Consider the following 22,017-nt stretch of genomic DNA (forward strand, 5'->3'; position numbering starts at 1 on the left):
CGGTGAGCCAAGATCACGCCATTGCACTCCAGCCTGGGTAACAAGAGCGAAACTCCGTCTCAAAAAAAAAAAAAAAAAAAAAAAAAAAAAAGATCTCCTCTTTCTTAAGGACAAGTTTTCCTGAGAATGGGGTAATAGACTGAAGTCTTGAAGGGTGGTCACTTAGTCCTTGTCAGAAGGCCCTTGAGCTGTTGTCAGAAGCCAATTTATGCTAATAGCTGTGGAAAAAGACATTAACAAAGACTATTTAACTGAATTCACGTCCTCACAGGTCAGTTGCTTCCTGACCACTTCATCACCCATGCATGCTCTTCCACTCCAAGTTCACATAATAGGAAATCTTGGGCAAGAAATGATAATCCTAAAATGTATAACTTGACTCTTTTTTTGTATCCATTAGATTATCTTTTATTCCTGAAAAGGTATAAATAACCTTAAACTTTCCTATATTTTAATATGAGATGATTTAAAGATGTATCAGTCACAGAATCTACATAAAGTAATATTATGATTTTTTTTTCCTTGTGAATGGAATTTTCCATTAAATTGGGTTTTATAGGTTGTAATTCCCATGACCCGTAGCTACAATGGTTAAATCTGATTATAATTTAGGCAACAGGTTTACTTTTAATATCTTAGACAATTTAAAGAAAAAATTCTGTAGTTTTAATTGGCAACTTTTTATTGCTATCAATAACAGCAATGTTAACAGTAGAAATCCTTATATGTATTATGAGCAGTTTTGTCTAATGAAAATTGTAACTTGAATTCAGTTGAATCCATTGTTTAAAACTAGCTGCTTACTTGTAAAAAAACAAACAGAAAATTTAATTTGATCCTTTTTTTGCCCTCCACCTCACTATCCTCCCTCAGTATAGCAAATTACAAACAATTATGAGACCGCATCACTTTTTTATGCTGTGGATCTAGCCAGACCCTCATGGGCAGCTCATGGTTTCACTCAGGACACACTTTGAAGCAGAACATAGCATTTTATCATCTGGAAAAAGCAATCATCAGACTCTTAACAGCTTTTGTGTGTAGTCATAAAATGAAAATTGGTTTGCATACCATGTCATAGAATCTCATCCTCCATTTAAACATCTCAGTATTTTCTGGAGACCCCCATTTCCTCCAGCAGCCTCACCTCCCTTGGATTCCATTTGCTAGAAACATTCTGTATAATTTATTCTATTAAATTGAATTAAGTTTGGCCTGAAATTGCCTCTGTACATATTATAAGTTGGGACTAAACGTGATATTTTCTTAGATTATGTTAAGCATACTGATACTTTTTATATCTGTCTGGTTACTTGGGACCATCATGGAGCCACAGTTATTAAGTGGAGAGTTGAGGTATAAGCTAGAAATGTATCAAGAGTAATAATGTATTTGCATAATGATAATTAATAATTGTTATAAAAATGTACACAGTGTGAACATCTGAAAGAATTATCTTCTGAACATTTGCTAGATATTAATGTTTTCTCATAGAAACAGTTGTATGGAACCATTACATTAATGATTATTACAGCCAAAATATATGCAGCACTTACTGTCTGTCAGTTGCTTTACATGGATTGTCTCATTTAGTTTTAATGATAGACCTATGAGGAAGGTACAGTTATCTTCCCTATTTGTAAGCTGAGATAATTAAAATTATGAGAAGTTAAATAGCACATAGAAGAAAATCTAAATGAAAGCCTACTGAGCCTATCTGTGAACTCACGCATTTCTAGCTTTTATCCATTTCACCATGTTTCCCCTGTATTTATAATTGGTAGAATTTTAGATCATCCCACAAAAAATTATTCAACCTATAATGGATGAAAGGAAAACTTGATTTGATTTCATTCATCTTAGCTTTTCAAAGTACTAACTTTTAAAAGCCAGCAACTATAGCTTTGGCTCTACAACCCTTAAGCAATAGTTGACAAAGAATAGACGGCACAGATCCTTGCTTATTCTTTAATTCGCTTAAGAGAAGTGACAAGAGATTTCCTAGTATCCTTTCCCAGGAGTTAAGGATTGCATATCAAAAGCCGACAACTCCACATAGCTGGCACTGGAGCAGAATTTGCCAATATAATTAAAATTAGTTGAAAATTGTGTTTGTCCAGAGTACCTTTGACATCCTTTGAGTTGCTGATTTCTCTTTTAACTGTGTATGTAAGTTTGTTGCTTGTGTTTAGTAACAGTAATTGGCATATCATACTGTTGAATGATAAATATTTATACAAGTGAATAAAGATGTTTATTTTCCTACTATAATTTCTAGACATTATGTGCATGGATAGTCATTATTTAAAGTAGCTATGATTTATAAGCAGTGATATAGACCCCGTTTATCTTACACTTACAAAGAAAAAAAGAAAAAAATATGGATTTCTAACTGCTGAATTTCCAATTACCTCATTAATTTGGATTGCTTTTGTTGAGTAAACATCTACCTGAAGTATTCTGGAAATAAATAGAGAGTAAGATTTATTAAATTGTTAGGTTTTTTTTTTCTGTGTTCTGATGTAGTTATCTACATCAATCTTACAGAAGGGATTTCTTTATAAGTTTTAGAAGGTGAATGGCTCTGCTAACATCTTGATTTTAGGTATGTCTAGGACTGAAGATCTTTTGATTTCAGATATCTCTATAACTATGAGACTATGAGACAAAACGATTTCTGTTGTGTTTAACCATCCTGTTTGTGGTCGTTTGTCATTGCTAGATCAACTCTTGAATCCAGATAAAATATTTTTGGCCTTTAAAATAACATTTATAATGTACAGGGAAGAATTAATGAGTAACTATCATATAATCTATAATTTACTGAAAAAATACCATAATGGATGGAGTGCTGCCATGAGAATGACACCACATCTATGTAATAAACTCCCTTTATTAACTGTAGGGAGACATTTGCTTTCTCTGGCCTGCAGTTTCTCTATCCTCCAAATAAAAATAATATCCCCATAAGTACCTTTATAAAGTTGATTTGCATATTAAATAAGGATATATTTCCCAAATCTGAAAATTTAAAACTGTGCCAATATAAGAAAATATCTTTATACATCCTGCTCTCTGCACAAGCTTCTCATTTTTCAGATACTGGATTATATTAGCTATTTCTGCTTCAGTGACTTAATTCGTTAAACATACAGATTCAGCACAATTATGACCATTTGTACTTTTTAAATTGTAATTCCTGATAATTATTTATACTAAAACACTTCTTTCTCAAAAATTAAAAAAAAATATTTGAAATTTTACTATATCCAGCTCAGAATACTCTCTTTGGCTCTGAACCTTAAATTTGTACGTCTCACAGATTTCTCAGAATAACATGTCCAATATGAAATTTACAAACTTTTCTCTGAAACGTGCTCTGCCCTTTTCATGTCAGTGAACACCTCAACTATCTACCAGATTCTTAAAAACCTGCTTTCAACTTTGTTACTCATATCTATTTGTTTCTCAGACCTGTCTTGTATATCTCCATAAAATTGTCCTAATTCATATGTATATCTCTTGCCTGCTGTCATGCTTTCAATTTTCAGCTAATCATACCTTGGCAATTTTGTCCAACAACATGCAATAAAATTTCTAACCCACCTTCCACACTGCTACCAGAGCTCTTTTGAACTGCCAGTTTGGTTGTATTAACATCCTTGTTCTCTTGGCTTTATTTCTGGTTTCAGACACATGTATAAAGGACAATTGCATGCAGGCTTCCCCTCCCTACTCCCTACTTCTTGGTGGTAACAGCACATCTACACTTGTGTTTTCTGAAAGTACCTTGTTTCCTGTGTTGATATATATTTTTTGATGCTGCTTCTGAAAATGGCAACTGGATAATTCCATGTGTACAACTAAAAATATAAGAAGGTATTCATACCGGTTGAGACATCCTCAGCCAATGGAGGATGAGAGTCAGTAAAATGGCTGCTGATGAAGTTAAATTCATCTTTACACACACACACACACACACACACACACACACACACACACACACACACCACTCAGCCCAATCAACAGAAGAATATTATTATGTTTTCAAATAATGTCTCATCTTGCATGAAACTCCATGGTGCTGGAGCAATGTTTCTCGAGGTAGGCTTTGATAGGACATTTCTCCATTGTTATTCTGTCTACACATACCACTCAGTATATGGTCTGTCTTTGGGGATGACCCAAACTGTCCCTTTTTCTTTGTCTTCTAAAGTCTGAGGTATGGCTGTAAATAAGTGTGATTATTTTATTCTGATATTTGATGAAATACTTTCCATAAAACATTATTCTCCCATTTTCCTTTTCTCACTGTATTTTCTGTTACCTCAAAAATATGCTTTCCTCAATTGGTGTCAGTAAATTTTGTTTAGAAACAAAAGCCTGAAAAACCAACCATAAATCTTCACAAGGCAAGCAGAGCAGAGCCTACGAGAAAAGAAACAGCTAACATATAAAAAGAAATCATGAATGGAGACTTCAAAAATTATCTTGCCACAAAAATATTCCTTTAGAAAGGGCACTTCTGTATTGAATTATTTGCTATTTGAAAAATTAAACTTAGAGATGCAGAGTATGGTGTGGAAGGCAGATATCATTAGGAAGATGAATGAATATAATCTTTTTCCTTCTTAAATCACTGGAAACCAGAAAAGCAGTGCATCAGTTTAGAAATATAAGCCAAAACTGACCTCTGAAATTTACTTCTTTGCATAGACTTGTCTACAAAGTCGAGTTACTAGTAAAAAGTTTAGAATTCTAAGACTAAACTTAAAATATCTTAAAAGGAGTTACAGCATTTGCTTTTGACTCTTAACTTATTTTCTTAATTCAAATTCAACAATCCATCTAGCATATTAAACTAGCTGGTTGTCCCCCAATACACCTATATAATTCTTCTATGTGGTTTCTCATTAACTTTTGAAATAGAAATCTGGTTTATATATTAAGTGAATTCAATTCTGATTTTGTATTATCATATGTTTGTTTTACATTATGCACTGTGAAAAATGCATATCCTTCTACACATCTAGAAAGATTCTTTTCTCTAATCAGAAATATTTATGAGTAGCAATGGAGTTTGTACATACTCCTACAAAATGATTATTTCATTCCGTACTGTAATCAAATCTTTCTCCAGGCTGACCTTTGGTCTAAAGGCATAATTTTTTAATGCTCTTTTCAATTAATTGTGTTGTAAGATTACTTAAAATTTATGCAATAAGATGTATTAGAGTTACTGCATTCTCTAGGTTTAATCCAAGTCCATTCAATTTTCCTCAATAGACTATTATCTCTATTTTAATGATATATTTTACTATCTCATATAAAACATTTAAATAAGTCCTGTCATGTTGCTTAAGTTTGGGATATGTGTAATTTACACTAGGCTTTTATCTCCTATAACATTCTTATTTACAATTTATTGAATATTCTGCTATTGGCAAGGTATTGACATGTATTACATTGGAGAAACAATGATAAATTAGACATTGGACTGTTGAGGTGGTGCAGATAACATAGCTGTTTAGATGGCTGATATGAATAAAACAGAGTACTTGAACTTTGAATTTGATCATTTATAGGTGAGAAAAAGAAGAGTCTTTTAGGTGTAAGGAATCTATTGAGCCAAAGCCAAGAAGATGGGAAAAAGTAAGTATATATTGAAAACAGCAAGTTTTGGACAAGCAGAGTCTTTATAAAGAAAGGTAGTGAAATATGGCATTTAAAAGCAATGTTAGCTATAGAACATGGAATTACCCAAGGCTAGTGTGAGAAATTGGGGCTTTTATATAAAAGAAATATAGATTCATTGAAAGTTTTTGAGCAAACTAGTGGTGTAATAAGAATTACTAATATTAATCCATCAATTAACTATAACAATTAAGATTAGGAGACTCTATAAGAAAAAAATGATTAACTCACCCAACGTTTATTTAATACCAACTATATACAATGTATTGCTAAGAATTATAGACTTAAGTAATAGAATAAAAACTCTTGTATCAAAACTTGCAAATCACTGGGAAGAAAAATTAAATATTTCAAATTAATAGAAAAATACATAATATTTAGAAGTATGAAATATTTGCTTTGGCAGTCTAGTGATCAATAAAATTAGAGAGTAGTTTTGTGATGAAAAGCATATATCCTGGAGTCAGCCTGGATGTTAGTATTGGCTCTACCATCTCCTGCTATGTGAATATAGGCCGTTTAATCTCTCTGTAAGTAAATATTTCATCAATCAAATTAAGAGAATAGTAGTTAACATCTCATAGGTCAGTTGTGAGAATTAATGACATAAAATATATAAAGTATTTAGTACAACATCTGACATATTTTAAATACTCAAGATGTGTTGGCAAAAATGAAGTGCAAGTTGATTCTCCTGGTAACAATAAAAGCTGGGAATGCTAGGAAGAGCATTTAGCTTAGATTTGTTAAGGTTAGGGTTCAGCTCAAGGTAGCTTTCATGAGATGTTCAGTTTGTGACTAACATAACTCAGTATAAGACTTGTAGACAAATAAAAGAATGAGAGTCTAGGAAAGACTATATACATCAGAGCCTTACATAATTCTGCAAGATATAAGACACTATTCATTTGTTAAAACATGGAATGCTATGAGTTCACTTATTTTAAAAAGATATCTTTTAAAATCTTTTTTTTAAAAATGATAGAGGAGGAGCAATTCTGATCAATGAGACTGAAACTGCAATGATTCACATGGGGAGGATGAAATTATAAAAGAAGAAAGTTAGAGTGAGTAGAAAATGGGGCTTGGAAATAAGTTCCCTTCTAGAGATAGAATCTGCAGAGCATGATACATGATTGATTATGAAAATCAAGACAAAGAAGGAGTAAGGGATAATGCCAAGATTTACAGCCAGTAGGTTTGGATGCAGTAAAAAAAAATCAACAGGTGTAGGGAGTACATGCGGAAGAGTATGTGCAGAAAGATGAGCATTTCTGGGTTGAAAATACAAAAAATAAAGTTCTACCAGAGCATAAATGTAGAATGTCTGCTGAAAGACTAGAAGTAAAAATACACATTTGTGAGTGAGTAATCTACATGAGATCAATAGCAGAGGCTAGGATATTTGCTGATACATCTCAGGCAAACCCTATGAATGAAAGAGGCCAAAACAAAATAAAAAACCCCAACGGCCGGGTGCGGTGGCTCAATCCTGTAATCCCAGCACTTTGGGAGGCCAAGGCGGGTGGATCACAAGGTCAAGAGATCAAGACCATCCTGGTCAACATGGTGAAACCCCGTCTCTACTAAAAATACAGAAAATTAGCTGGGCATGGTGGCGCGCGCCTGTAATCCCAGCTACTCAGGAGGTTGAGGCAGGAGAATTTCCTGAACCCAGGAGGCGGAGGTTGCAGTGAGCCGAGATCGCGCCATTGCACTCCAGCCTGGGTAACAAGAGTGAAACTCTGTCTCAAAAATAAATAAATAAATAAATAAAAATAAAAAAATAAAAAACCCCAACAGACAAACTAAAGAAACTCCAGATTTTTAATGGTTAGAATGTAGGCAACCAGCCCCCACATACCAACCCTGGGTAGCTTGAGTTCAGTGGTGACAAAGGAATGAGACAAAGACAGGTTAAGAATGCATATAGTGGGACCAGGGGGCCAGTACACAAACAAAGGCTGCAAAGGCCCTGAGCTCTGATGTTCCACAGTATTTATTGGTTACAATCACTTTGATCTAAAGGATAGGTGGTGGAGTGATGGTGAGGAGAGGGTGACCTGATGGTGCGGTAAATCAGTGAATTGGAACTGGTGCATCATTCTAAAGATTGCTAACAGTGGCAGTTTCCAGAGTTTCAAAAACAAGACATGTGATTATTTTTAGCCTATAATCTATGAGCAGCTGGTAGAACGTGGGCCTCACAAGGAGCCTACAAGTCTGGTTACATCTTAGTGCTATGAAGGGGTTTTATGTCCTTGAGCACAATGTTTATGGTAACAGAGCCTAGGTCACCCTGCACTGGACCATGAGGCATGGAGAAGTTTGCCTCCCCAGAGGCCTCCCACAGTTTGCTGTGGTTTGTTGTTCCCAGTTTATGTATTAACCATTTTATGTGGGTACTCTCTAAGACCTTTCTCCTTTGCTGCTCTTCCCAACATAGAATATTTATGTTTGGAATCTGTTAAACTTTTTTATTTTTTAAAAAAAGAAGTAACTTATTTTCATTCATTGAAACTGCCTTTCTCTTCATTTTTGAAATTTAGAATTAAGAATTCATTTGTAGAATTACTATAAAAAGATAATCACTTAAGATTCTAACCTGTAGAGTCAAATCATTTTTAATATTTTGGTTTATATCTTATTAGGCTTTTTCTTTTGCAAAGAAAACTAATATTGGAAAAGGCATTTTGCTTCCCTGGCATTTTCATATTCTTCAGATTATCCTGACATTGATTTTTTTTTGCCTCATATCTCTACTGGAATAAAATTTCCCACCTTTATTTATTGTGAGTGTGTTTAGTCTAGAGATGAAATTATGGAACACCATTCATGTAAAATAGGATAATGAAGCTTGATTCCCCATTGCTTCTGGAAGCCATCTTGTGATCTTAAGATGAGGTAGTCTCTGGACAAAGACAATGTATAAAAAAAGGACATAAATAAAAACACAATCCTGTTTTCAAGGACATATTTATCCAAACATATGATCATTCATTTTGTATAAATACAATAGTTGGCTTGAGGCCCCTTCCGAATACATAGAAAACTGAAGAGTGTTGTTCCCACCATAGGATTGAGAGACAATTAGATAGTATATAAAATTAGTTTTTCTTGAAACCAAAGAGTTGAAGTCACAGAGCAAGCCAGCCTGAAATTTAAAGATAGGATACAAGTACTAACTCTCATGTTAGTACAAAGGAGTAGACAAGGCAAGCCTAGAAAAGGATAAGAACAAGTTCACATATTGCTAACATCTGAGTGGAGTCTAGCATGCAAGTGTAGAACACTGGGAGCAGCATACATGGCAAGCTCAACTTTACAACCTACCTGGGTGAGCATGAGAAATACTGACGGTGGCCAAGAGAGGATTTTTCTAGTGGATAAGGCTTGGAGAAGGAAAGCTATCACAGCTAAAAACAAAACAAAACAAAACAGAGATATCCCAAATCCAATCCTTCATAAATAACAAAAGTCTTAAGTCACTAAGAGATGGGTTAGAACCATTATAAATCTATCACAAGAGGAAAATTACAGTAACTGAGAAAATCCCATACCTGAGTACCAGGGACAAAAGCCCTACATAAAAATGAGGCTGAATCAGGAAAAGAGATAACCTTCCTTATCTTCCACCACTATGACGGTGAGAGTAAGTAACAAGAAGTAAGTTACTGCTGGGGAAAAGTTAATGCACATGGAGAGACACTCTCTCTGAAATGCAAACGCACAGTGAAGGGGTAAAGCTGTGAGTCGTGCTGCACTGTCAAGGGAAGCTCCCTGGCAATTCAACCAAAATCCTAAGTACTACTTGGGAAATTTAGAGCTGATGATTCACTAGAAGTATCTATGACAAAACAATGCCCAAATAATGAATAATTCATGGCAATTTTAACTCACTTTCCAATCATAGTAGAAAAAAAAGGCATGGCCATTTCATCACGAATACTCCTTTCTTTTGTCTCTGTTGTTCTGTGAACTATGCCTGACATACAATGAAAAAATATGTGATACACAAGAGAGAAAGAAGAAAAGCCAAAGACAAGAAACAAAGCATTCAACAGAAGACTCAGAGATGACCCAGATATTGAAACTGTAAGTTAAAGATTTTTAAAATGCTCTCTAAGTAACATTTTAAAGCCCCTAAAAGAAAATACAACATGCCTGAAGAAACTGGGGGTATTTCAGTCAAGAGAAAAAATAAAAAATAAAAATGAGTGACATACTAGAATTAAAGTAAAAACATAGTAAGAGAGATGAAGTGTGATGTTGGTGGACTCATCATTAAACTCAACAGAAGCAAGACAAGAATTGATAAAATTGTATATAGGTCAATAGGAATTATGTAAATTAAAACAGAAAGTGAAGAGGAGGAAAAACAAAAAGAAAGCAAGCAGAGCAGACTATCACGAGATGTAGAATAATATAAAATGTGCACATGTGCCTAAGTAGAAATACAGAAGAAGAGAGAAACAAGAAGATAAAAGACATTTGAAAAGACAGTGGCCGAGGATTTCCAAAATAATGAAAGGGACATGAAATGAAAAATTCCACCTAAGACAACTTCGCACAGAATGAAAATCAAACCAAGCCAAAACAAACAGAAAATAGTTTTTTTGGAAAAGAAAATCTACATGTAGACACATTATACTCAAACTGATAGGGTGGTGGTAAAAGTTAATGTAAAACATTTGTAGTACATAGCAGAGATGAAGAGAAAAATTGTGAAGATAATCAAGGAAAAAAGAGACATTAGTTATAAGAGAGGAAAAAAATAATTACAGCAGATTGCTTGTCAAAAACTATGCAAGACAGACAACAGCTATCCAGTGTTCTCTGTTTTTTGTTTTTATTTTTAAGTAAGTTACACCTACACTTATTTTTTTATTTTTTTATTTTTTTGAGACGGAGTTTCGCTCTTGTTACCCAGGCTGGAGTGCAATGGCGCGATCTCGGCTCACCACAACCTCCGCCTCCTGGGTTCAGGCAATTCTCCTGCCTCAGCCTCCTGAGTAGCTGGGATTACAGGCACGCGCCACCATGCCCAGCTAATTTTTTGTATTTTTAGTAGAGACGGGGTTTCACCATGTTGACCAGGATGGTCTCGATATCTTGACCTCGTGATCCACCCACCTCGGCCTCCCAAAGTGCTGAGATTACAGGCTTGAGCCACCGCACCCGGCCCACACCTACACTTATTATGGCTCAAGTTATGTAGACAGAATTTTGGCCCTCATGACCTTCATCTTCCAGTAGTACACTCCTGAATGTTACTAAATGGGATCTTGCTGTTGTAAATAAGTCTTACTAATCAATTTACTTTAAAATAGGGAGATAATCCATTCTAAATTATTCAGGGGAGCGATATAATCATATGATCTGTTAAAAGCAGGCCTTTATTCTGACTGAAGGAAGAGAAAATGAGAATGACTCCCAAGTATGAGGACTCAATAAACCTTGTTCGAAAATGGAGGGGACTGCATGAAAAATGGAAGTGTAAACTGATTTCTGCCAACATCCTGAATGTGTTTGACAAATTTTCCAGAGTCTTGTGAGCATTGCAGTTCTTCTGACACCTTGATTTCAGCTTTGTGAGATTCTAAGCAGAGAAGTCAGTTGAGAGATTCTGTACCTAAAATTTAGACTTATAAAAACTATGAGATAATAAATAGATTATGTTTAACACCACAAATGTGTGATAATTTGCAGTAGTAGCAATGGAAAACCAATACATTAGATATTTACTCAAGAGAAAGAAAAGCATCTTCACATAAAAACACGTACAGAAATGTTTATATCAGCTTTATTTGTAACTACCAAAAATGGAAATTATTTACATATCCTTTGTTATGTATAAATAAGCTGAGTTCTCTTATGTACCAAGGATACTTAAAATTTGATATTTGTATTCAACAGTACAAATCTTTTTTAAACTAATACTATTTGATTCTGCCTGATAGATGAGAATTCTGTGAACTAAAAAAAAAGAGAGCATTACTGAAACACAAGAATATCTAATATTAACTAATCTATTATCTCTATATAACCTTTGACTATCATAGAAAAAAATTTCTTCAGATTTCATTTGTACTTTCTAAATTCATATAATTTTCTATCTAGTAACTTATATTCTGCTGGATGACTACAATTTGATTATTAGATGCTTTATTCTATTGTCTTCTTAGAGTCTCAGCTTACCGGTTCAGGAATCCCAGTGCAATTCTCTACCACATGCATTTTTTTTTTTTTAAGTTACAAGAACTAGATTATCGTTACAGCTTTTCAGACAGTTTTTTAAAATGTTTAAAAAAAAAAACAGTTTCTCAAAAATAACATCTGCTAAAAGTCATTTGACAAAAGTCCAACATCCTATTATGATAAAGAAAAAAATAATTCTGAAAAATTAGGAGGTTGCATACAGTGGCTTATGCTTAAAATCTTAGTAGCAGGAGGATTGCTTCAGGTCAACAATTCAAGACCAGCCTGGGAACACAGCAAGACCCTGTAACTATCAAAAAAATAATAATAATTAGCCAGGCATAGGGATGTAAACCTGAAGTCCTAGCTACTCAAGAGGCTGAAGTGGGAGGATCACTTGAGGCCAGAGACCTCAGAGTTTTCAGTAACAATGAGCTATGATTGCACCACTGCACTCCAGTCTGGGAGACAGAGTAAGACCCTGTCTGAAAGAAAAAAAAAAAAAAAAAGAGATGGAAACTTTCAAAACATGATAAAAGACATTACTATTGGCTGAATATTTGTCCCACAAAATTTATATATTGAAATTCTAATTCCCAGTGTGATGAGGAGGTGGGATGTTAGTAGAAGATTAATTAGGTCATGAGGATAGAGCCCTCATGAAAGGACATCAGTGTCGTTGTAATAAGAGATGCTGGAGGAAGAAGACAGCTATCCTTGAACCAGGAAGCAGCTTACCAGACACCAAATCTGCTAGCACTTTAATCTTGGACTTCCCAGCCATCAGAAGTATGAGAAATAAATTTCTGTTGTTTATAAGCCTTCCAATCTATGGTAATTTGTTATAACCGTTCAAACTATTACAGAATTTTCAAGCTTGAATACAGGCATCTTTTTATTTGGAAGCTGTTATATTTGTTCCTATAAAAGCTTAAACATAGATATTTATGAAAAGCCTATTGCTAACATTATCCTCAATAGTGAAAGACTGAAAGCTTTCCCCTCGTGTCAGGAACACCACCAGGATTCCCATCCTGACCATGGCTATTCAACATTATACTGTAAGTTCTAACCTGAACAACTAGGCAAGAAAAAGAAGTAAAATGTTTCCAAACTGGGAAGAAGTAAAACTATTTATATGATCCTATATACAGAAAATTTTAAAGAATATGCACATATGTATGAGTGTGCATACGCACACACAAGTTTCTGGAGCTAATAATCAAATTTGGTGAAGTTAAAGATTACAAAAGCAACACAAAAACATCAGTTGCATTTTTATACAGCAGGAACAAGTAATCTAAAAGTAAAATTACAAAAGCAATTTTGTTTATAATAACATTGCAAAGAATAATAATACCTAGAAATTAATTTAGCTAATGTACTGAAAGCTATTGGTGAAAGGAATTAAATAAGAAAAACAAATGGAAAAACATCTGTGTTCATAGAATGGCAAAAGTAATGTTAAGATATCAATACTACCCAAAGTGATTTACAGTTTCAATGTAATTTTTATTACGATGAGAAGTCTTTTTTTTTTTTTTTTTTTTTTTTTTTTTTTTTTTTTTTTTTTTTTTTCAGAAATGGAAATGCCAATCCTCAAGCTCATATGCAATTTCTACTGGATTTTCAAATGCAAAAAAAGTTGAATCTCTACTTTATGCCATATACAAAACTTAACCCCAAAAGGACCAAAAACATAAGTATAAGAGTGAAAATCATAACACTTTTGGAAGAAAGCATGGGGCAAATCTTCATAACCTTAGATTTGACAATGAATTTTTAGATATAATATCAATATCATAAATAACAAAATATGGATAAATTGAATTTCATCAAAATTAAAAGCTTTTATGTACCAAAAATGTTATAAAATAAACAAAATGACAATCTAGAATGAAGGAGAAAATACTTGCAAATTATATCTCTGATAAAACCTAATATTCTTATTATACAAAGAACCCTTACAGTTCAACAAAGAAACCACCTAATTAAAAAGAGGGTAAAAGACTTAAATAGAAAATTTTACCACAGAAACTCTACAAATGACCATCAAACACTTAAAAAGATGCTCATATCATTAGTAATTAGGAAAATGCATAGCAAAACCACGAGGGATGACTTCACACACATCAGATTGTAAACACAAACGCGCGCACGTGCACACACACACATACACACATGCAAAGTTTTGCCAATGATGTGAAAAAATTAAAACCGTTGCATATTGCTGGTGAGAATGTAAATTTATTCAGTTTCTATGTAAAACAGTTCAATGGTTTCTCAAAAAGTTAAAGACAGAAATCCCACATGAATCTGCAATTTCACTCTCAAGTACGTACCCAAAAGAATTGAAAACAGATACTCAGAAAAGTACATGGTCACGCATTTTATAGCAGCACTATTCAAAATGGCCAATAGGTGAAAGCAACTCAAATTTTTATCAACTAATGAATAGAAAAACAAATTGTGGTATATACCTACAATGGAATATTTTCAGTCACAAAATGGAATAAAGTACTGATATATGAAATAACATGAAATAACCTCTAAGACATTATGCCAAATGAAAGAAACCAGACTCAGAAGGTCACATGTGGTATGATTCTATTAATGGGAAATATCCTAAATAGGTAAATTCAAAGAGACAGAATATGGATTGGTTCTTTCCAGTAGTTTGAAAGAGAGAGGAATAGGGAGAGGTTGCATAATGAGTAAGGATCTTTACTTTGGAGTGATGGAAATATTCTGGAATGAGATAGAGATGATTGTACATCATTGTGAATATATTACATGACAGAACTGTTCACTTTAAAATGGATTGTTTTATTTTATGTGAATTTCACTTTAATAAATCCCTTTAAAGAGAAAAGCTACTAATTGCAGATGCTCAACCTCTCAGAATGCTTATCATCTAGCAAAACTGATTTGCATTCATGTATATTTTTAGATCATGCAAGACTCATGTATGTTAATGATTTTCGAACCAGTGGTTGAGCACTACCTACTTGTGTTACCCTGTGGATAGTACACAAGGATGGTTTCCTTTCTTTCTTCTTTGGGTATGAAGTGGGGGAAGAGCAGAAAGCAGCAGGTAGGGAGTTTCATCAGTTGCTTAGTCCAGCCAGGAAGAAGAGCATGTCTGAGGTCTTGATTCTGGTATCTGCAAAATGGATAATCACATAATCAACAGAGTTGATTATAATTGCATAATGTTTTAATTTTACACACTTCTTATGATTGAAATTTATTTCTTTAAGTTGTATGATTTTTTTCACATCAATAGTAAAAATATGTCTTTGGACTCTTTTTTAGCAGCTTAGACTACTGTTATATAAATATTACAAATGTCATAACATACTGTTAGGACCTTAAATATTATGCCAGGCTGATGACTGGTCTTTAGCTCAACTAGAGTTTGAGTCATTAAAATATCTAACCAACATGTGATTCTGACAAGCCATGCTGGTATATTGACTGAACAAAATATCGACTTTCTCAAACTGGTTTACAAGTGTCCATTGCAGTTCCTATCTTACCACCGTTTCCTGTTGATTCTTCCCTATTAACTCTAAAACTCTGTTTGATTTCCTCTGATTTTTCATCTTAGATGACTATATTTTCACAACACAAAAATTTGGTGACACCATGCTTCCCTTTGCCATGCTTATTTATTTGAAATAATCTATGCAGAATAAACCTTATTTTTTTCTAAAGGTTATTCCATTAAACTCTGATTATGATTTAGTCATAATTGAAGTCTAAAGTTAATTTTTAAGGCTTCCATTGATATACACATAAAAAATCAAACTTGAAACCTGCAGGAAGACATGGTAGAAAAGACATTTAGTACCAAAGCAAAGGGAAGAAATGGAGCTTTGAGAATACTTTCTGGTATTTGAAATGCTAGGGAAATAATTAGTTTTATTTCTATGATTCCAAATGTCTGTTTTGAGCTGCTTGTAGATTTCAGATGTGTTTTGTTATACTTACTGAATACTCATAATGCCCTTCTCCTCCCCTCTTCACAACTCTGCTTCTCTCCTGACTTAATTGCTTTTGTTATTTCATTCTCTCTCATTTTCTTTTGGAGATTGTTACGTGTGATCTTTTTGCCACAGCGCATAGAGTACATTGACAGAAGTGGTAAGATTTTCTTGATTATGTAGTTATGCACATGTTTAACCTGTATGGCCCAACCCAGTATTTATTCTACAGCATGTGTATTGTTTGATATATGAAGAAAATGATAAGCTGATGTTTACACAGGCTATTTCCTTTGCATTTATGCTGTATATTAATCCATTATTGATACTTTTTAAATGTGGGAATATTTTCTCTTTTTCTTAATATGATTTCAATAGATATCATGTTCAAGAAAGTTTGTTAATATTTAAAGCGTTCTGAGTCTATTATGTTTCTTTGTGCTGAACAGTTTTGCCTTATCTAATAGAGTGATAATTATGGTCCAATGCATTACCTCCTGGCTTTTTATTTTTATTTTGGTCAAAACTTTTATAATTATATTTCATACTTAAAAATTTTTAGAAAATGTTGACATTGCTTTTTTATTTTGATGAAGCACTGTTTATATGAAAGAGAAAAATTGTTAATAAAATTTTAACTTATGGAACATGTGAAACTACAGACCATTCTAAAACTATATATATGTGTATATATGAGTGTACACATATGTAGGCACACACATATATGTCTATGTGTATAAATATAACCACATACCATAATGGTATAAAGTATGCTATACTAAATGTCTATTTATACATGCTCGATAGAGACTTACACAATGAATAAGACTATCCAATTAATCCAGACTTTTGATAATGAGAAATTACATATTTCAAAAAGTGTTAGATTGAATAAACTATCCAATAATACACAGCACTGCCTCATTTTTCTATTATTATTCATTTACTTACCACTTTTCATCCAAATTTCTTTAGGCATTCAACAGAAAATGATGAATTGCTTAATTTTTCGCGTGAGGCACATACCAATTGCGTCTATCTTAAAGAGAAACTAAAGCATTCTGGCATAGTCTCAGGCCTGTCAAAGACATTTTTGACAGGGTCTTGGATAGAGGGCACTGGGTTTTACTCTCACAAGGGTAAGTGGAGTTTTAAAATGTATATGTAAAAAGCATATTGAATTAATCACTTAAAAACAAAAATAACAACAGTTGACACTTGAGATTCTTTCCCCCTCACATTTCTGGCCTTTTTGGTTTGCTTGGTTCTGGTTGATTTGTTATTCTTTAAATGTACATATCCATAAGAAAGTGGAAAGCAGAGAAGATAAGTAAAAGTCACTTTCAAAAATAGCTATTAAAAAGGTTTTTGTTAATCAGTGAGAAGAAAATGTTCCATGTTGCATGTTGTTTTAATTTAGTGAGATGGCTGTTTATTGTATACGTGCTAGGATAATGTGTCCAGAGTCAGAAATAGCTGAGTTTGGAATTCTGCTCCTAGCTGTGTTACTAGCTGTGTATATTTTCCCAAGTTACCTAGCTTTTCTAAAATTTGAGATTATAGTTCTTATTAACAACTCTAAATGGAATATTGTGTATGAAGTGTTTAATATTGTGGCATAATACACACTCAATAAATATTATTATTACTATTATTATTATGTAATGGTAGAATGTGCCAATACCTAGACTAGAAAGGAATACAACAAGCCTAGTAAGTGTAATCATTAATTAATTAAATTAAATTTGAAATTTTCAGATAACCATAAACCACAGAAAACAACACAGAGAGGAAAATAATTAGAAAGCTTTCTATGAAAAAGAAAAGAACAATTAGATATGTGCAATAGAGTTCATTACATTAGGACTCCTTTTAAAGAGCAAAACTTTTATTTCTTAATCCACACCACCTAGCACAAAACTTTGGCACAGAACGGAAAATAAATGTTTGTTAAATCAATTCACCTGATGACCTTACATAGATACTAAAATATTTTATAAAAATTTCCATCGTGGAAGACAGTGTACCAATTCCACAAGCATCTAGAAATAGAAATTCCATTTGACACTGCAATCTTATTACTGGATATATACCCAAAGGATTATAAATCATTATATTATAAAGACACATGCACATGTATGTTCATTTCGGCACTGTTTACAATAGCAAAGACATGGAACCAACCCAAATGCCCATCAATGATAGACTGGGCAAGGAAAATGTGGCACATATACACCATGGAATACTATGCAGCCATAAAAAATGATGAGTTTGTGTTCTTTGTAGGACATCGATGAATCTGGAAACCATCATTCTCAGCAAACTGACACAAGAACAGAAAATCAAGCACTGCATGTTTGCATTCATAGGCGGGTGTTGAACAATGAGAACACATGGACACAGAGGGGAGCATCACACACTGCGGTCTGTTTGGGTGGGTTAGGGGAGGGACAGTGGGGATTGGGGAGGTTGGAGAGAGAGAACATGAGGAGAAATGCCTAATATAGGTGACAGTGGGATGGGGGCAGCAAACAACCTTGCCATTTATGTACCTATGCAATGATCCTGCATGATCTGCACATGTACCCCCGGAAACAAACGTACAATTAAAAAAAAAGGGGAAAAGAAAAAAAGTTTGGGAAATAAATGAGCTTCCTTTTTTTTTTTTTTTTTTTTTTTTTTTTTTTGTCTAGTTGTGTCCTATACCTAATTTTGAATATAGCAAAGAAAAGAAACAAGGACAGTTTAAGAACAGGAAATTTACTCAGAAAGTGGAGAGAAAGAGAAAAATTCTATATAGGGAAAAGCAGAATACAGGCTAAGTAGTTGTAGAATTGCCCACAGGTTGCCTAACAGCATAAACAGATCCGAGAAAGTTGAACCAAAGTATTTTCTGATTCAAAAGAGAGGTGCTAAATTAACAGGAATATCAGAAATGACTAAACACATAAACATTTTTTAAGAAAATATTTGAACAGGCTCAATGTTGGCGTGATTAAAGCTCTATAAAATCAGATAGAGCATTACCATAAATCTGTTTTAATAAGCTGACCTACATCTGGCCATCTGAATTTAGTATAGAATCAATACAATTAAACATAAATGATTAGCCACAATATACCAGGATTTATGTTGGCATCGGGGAGGCAGGTGTGCGTGGGTATATACCAGCCTTAGGTTCTCTATTCTCAAGGAGTTAAATTTCCAGCAGAACAAAAATAATTGAAATAAATTGGAAAATGTGGTTTAACAAGCGCTGTACTACTTGGTTTGAATATTTGCAAAGAGAGGATTTTAAAGGTCAATAGTGTTTTTAAATAATAGAAAGCTAATTGGATTTGATCCAGAGTCTCTTGAAGTAGACACTCATATTTTATTTTTAGAAAGGAAGATGACTGAAAAAAATTATGTGATGAAAGTTATAATATTGTGAGTTAAAGTTTCAGCCTTCGTCTATATAATCATTGGCCTTTGCGAAGTTTTCATGATGGCACTCTGTTTTTCACTGGATAGATATGTGAAGAAGGCAGAAGAGATAAGTGCCTCATTCAACATTGAGGATATGGAGAACCATTTTGTGAAGAGCTGGTGTCTTTCTAACGGAGAACGAAATGGACCTTGTCTTTGGAAAGGTGGAGATGTAATAATTGTCTTGAAGTCCTTTGAAATAATCATTTTATTAATATTCAATATCTCTTCAATTGAAGGAAAAGGGTAACAGAGTTGGGAAGATAATGTCACTCATGAGGAATTATTTGAAATTCTTGACCCCAAGGGACATGAATTAGCTTTTTCAATTTTATCCTGGAGATGGGCCATTATAAAAGAAATTTCAAAAGTAAGTACAGAACAAATAAACAAAAGCCCATGATTTTTGAGAGCTCTTCATGTTTTTTTACTCAATATATGTGATTAAAATATAAAATGTGACAGTTTTTAGAAGTTTATAGCAGTTTCCAAATATAGGACTTATATTGAAACAGTTATTGTGAGATCCTGCTTTGAGATCAGAAGATAAGTTTAATTCATAGTTTTTAAAATAGATTTTGTTTTTTAGGGCAGTTTAGGTTTACAGCAAAATTGATCAGCAGTTACAGAAATTTCCTGTTTACTCTGTTCTGACACATGCATAACCTCCCTCATTATCAACATTCCCACCAGAGAGATACATTTATTACAACTGATGAATCTACACATTAACATTCAGAGTCCATAGTTTACATTAGGGCTCACTCTTGGTGTTGTGTATTCTATGGGTTTAGACAAATATATGATGGACTGTATCTACTGCTACAGTATCATATAGGGTAGTTTCACCACTCTAAGAATCCTCTGTGCTCCGTCTGTTCATCCCTTCCTTGCCCATTTCCTGACAACCATGGATCTTTTTACTGTCTCCATAGAAGGCCTTTAGAGAATGTCATATAGTTGGAATCATGCAGTGTATACTCTTTTCAGTTGGCTTCTTTTGCATAGTAATATTCGTTTGAGATTCCTCCATATCTCCTCATGGCTTGTTAGCTCATTTCTTTTTAACCCTGAATAATATTCCACTGTCTAGATGAACCACAGCTTATTTATTCACTCACCTACTGAAGGACATCCTAGTTGCTTCCAAATTTTGGCAATTATGAATGAAGCTGCTGTAAACACCCATATGTAGATGTTTGTGTGGACATAAGTTTTAAACTCCTTTGGGTAAATACCAAGGAGCATGATTGCTGGATTGTAAGGTAAGAGTAGGTTTAGTTTTGGCCTGGCGTGGTGGCTCATGCCTGTAATTCCAACACTTTGGGAGGCCGAGGTGGGTGGATCACTTTGTGGTCAGGAGTTCCAGACCAGCCTGGCCAACATGGCGAAACCCCATCTCTACTTAAAATACAAAAATTAGCCTAGCATGGTGGCATGCACCTGTAATCCTAACTATTCTGGAGGCTGAGCAGGAACATCACTTGAACGCTTGAGGTTGCAGCGAGCCAAGATTGCGTCACTGCACTGGGCCTGGGCTACAGAGTGAGACTCCCTCTCAAAAAAAAAAAAAAAAAAAAAAAGTGGTTTAGTTTTGTAGAAACACTGCCAAACTACGTTCAAGGGGCTGTATAATTTTGCATTGCAACTAAAAATAAATGAGAATTCCTGTTTCTCCACATCCTCATAAGCATTTGATGTTGTCACTGTTCTGGATTTTGGCCATTCTAATAGGTGTGTGGCAATTATTGGGAGGTGTGTAATGATATCTTGTTATTTTCACTTCATAGAGTTTTAGTCTTTTGTTTCTTTTATGTTTTCCCCCTAATTACATAAAGTGAAGTCATCGTTTCTGTTTCAACTGAATAATGAACTGTTTTCATAAGTCATTGATTATTGGAGTATGGAAATAAAATAAGTTTTTTTTTTAAAAAAAAGAAAAAATGAGAACAGCACAAATACAGTTCTGTTAGAGGTTTATACTTTACTACCTGTAGGGCAAAAGCATAGCTGATTCATGCACCCTTCCTCATGTTAGGTCCGTGGACTCTGTTCTCCCAGTTTGCAGTGTGGTTGATAGAGCCAAAGAAGGAGTCTGCATTTTGCTGCTTTTCTATGTCACTGTGACCCACTGGGATTGTCTCCTTGAAGACTTCTGTCAATAAAGTGATAGAACCCCTGTGTAATGTAGGTTCATTCTTAAGGAGAAATTTCTTATTGGATAACTGGGCTACATTTGGTTCCTTCATTTTTGGAAGTAGGTAGTAATTACCATTTTAACATTTTTTTGTCTCCTTAATTTCCAATAAATTAGCCTGAGTGCTTGTTTTTCCTGAGTTGATGTTACTTCTGAAGAAGGATTAGAGAAGCCTTTGCTCTAAGGAATCATAATAAAAACAAACTAATTGAGGAATAAAAAAGTAAGGCATGGAAAGAAACTAAGAAATATATTATAGAGGTTGTAATATAGTAGCTTTTAAAAAAGCATATGATAACTCTTGATACATGTTGGAGAAAATAATATCTGATTCCACATCTTATTTTACATTACAGCTTGGGTAATATTTGTTTAAACCAAATTTTGACATTTTTTTCATAGTCATCATGTGAATGGAACTATTGGGTCCTCGACTTAAATAATCCCTGAACAGCAAACTAATTTTTTATTTGT

General features: G+C 33.8%; 1 long non-coding RNA gene across 5 annotated transcripts in view; it reads left to right on the forward strand.

The window, feature by feature from the left end:
- Positions 1–22,017, forward strand: part of LOC141580866 (uncharacterized) — a 258,553-nt gene that overhangs the window by 231,130 nt on the left and 5,406 nt on the right. For 2 of the 5 annotated variants that reach the window (XR_012513266.1, XR_012513265.1), the window contains 4 exons: positions 5,586–9,789; positions 16,854–17,017; positions 18,165–18,312; positions 19,392–19,716. This is a non-coding gene — a long non-coding RNA (uncharacterized LOC141580866). The remainder of the gene's footprint in view (positions 1–5,585; positions 9,790–16,853; positions 17,018–18,164; positions 18,313–19,391; positions 19,717–22,017) is intronic. The other 3 variants (XR_012513270.1, XR_012513269.1, XR_012513268.1) reach the window with 3 other exon arrangements.

The sequence above is a fragment of the Saimiri boliviensis genome, chromosome 1 (assembly GCF_048565385.1).
Source record: "Saimiri boliviensis isolate mSaiBol1 chromosome 1, mSaiBol1.pri, whole genome shotgun sequence".
Classification (NCBI taxonomy): Eukaryota; Metazoa; Chordata; class Mammalia; order Primates; family Cebidae; genus Saimiri; species Saimiri boliviensis.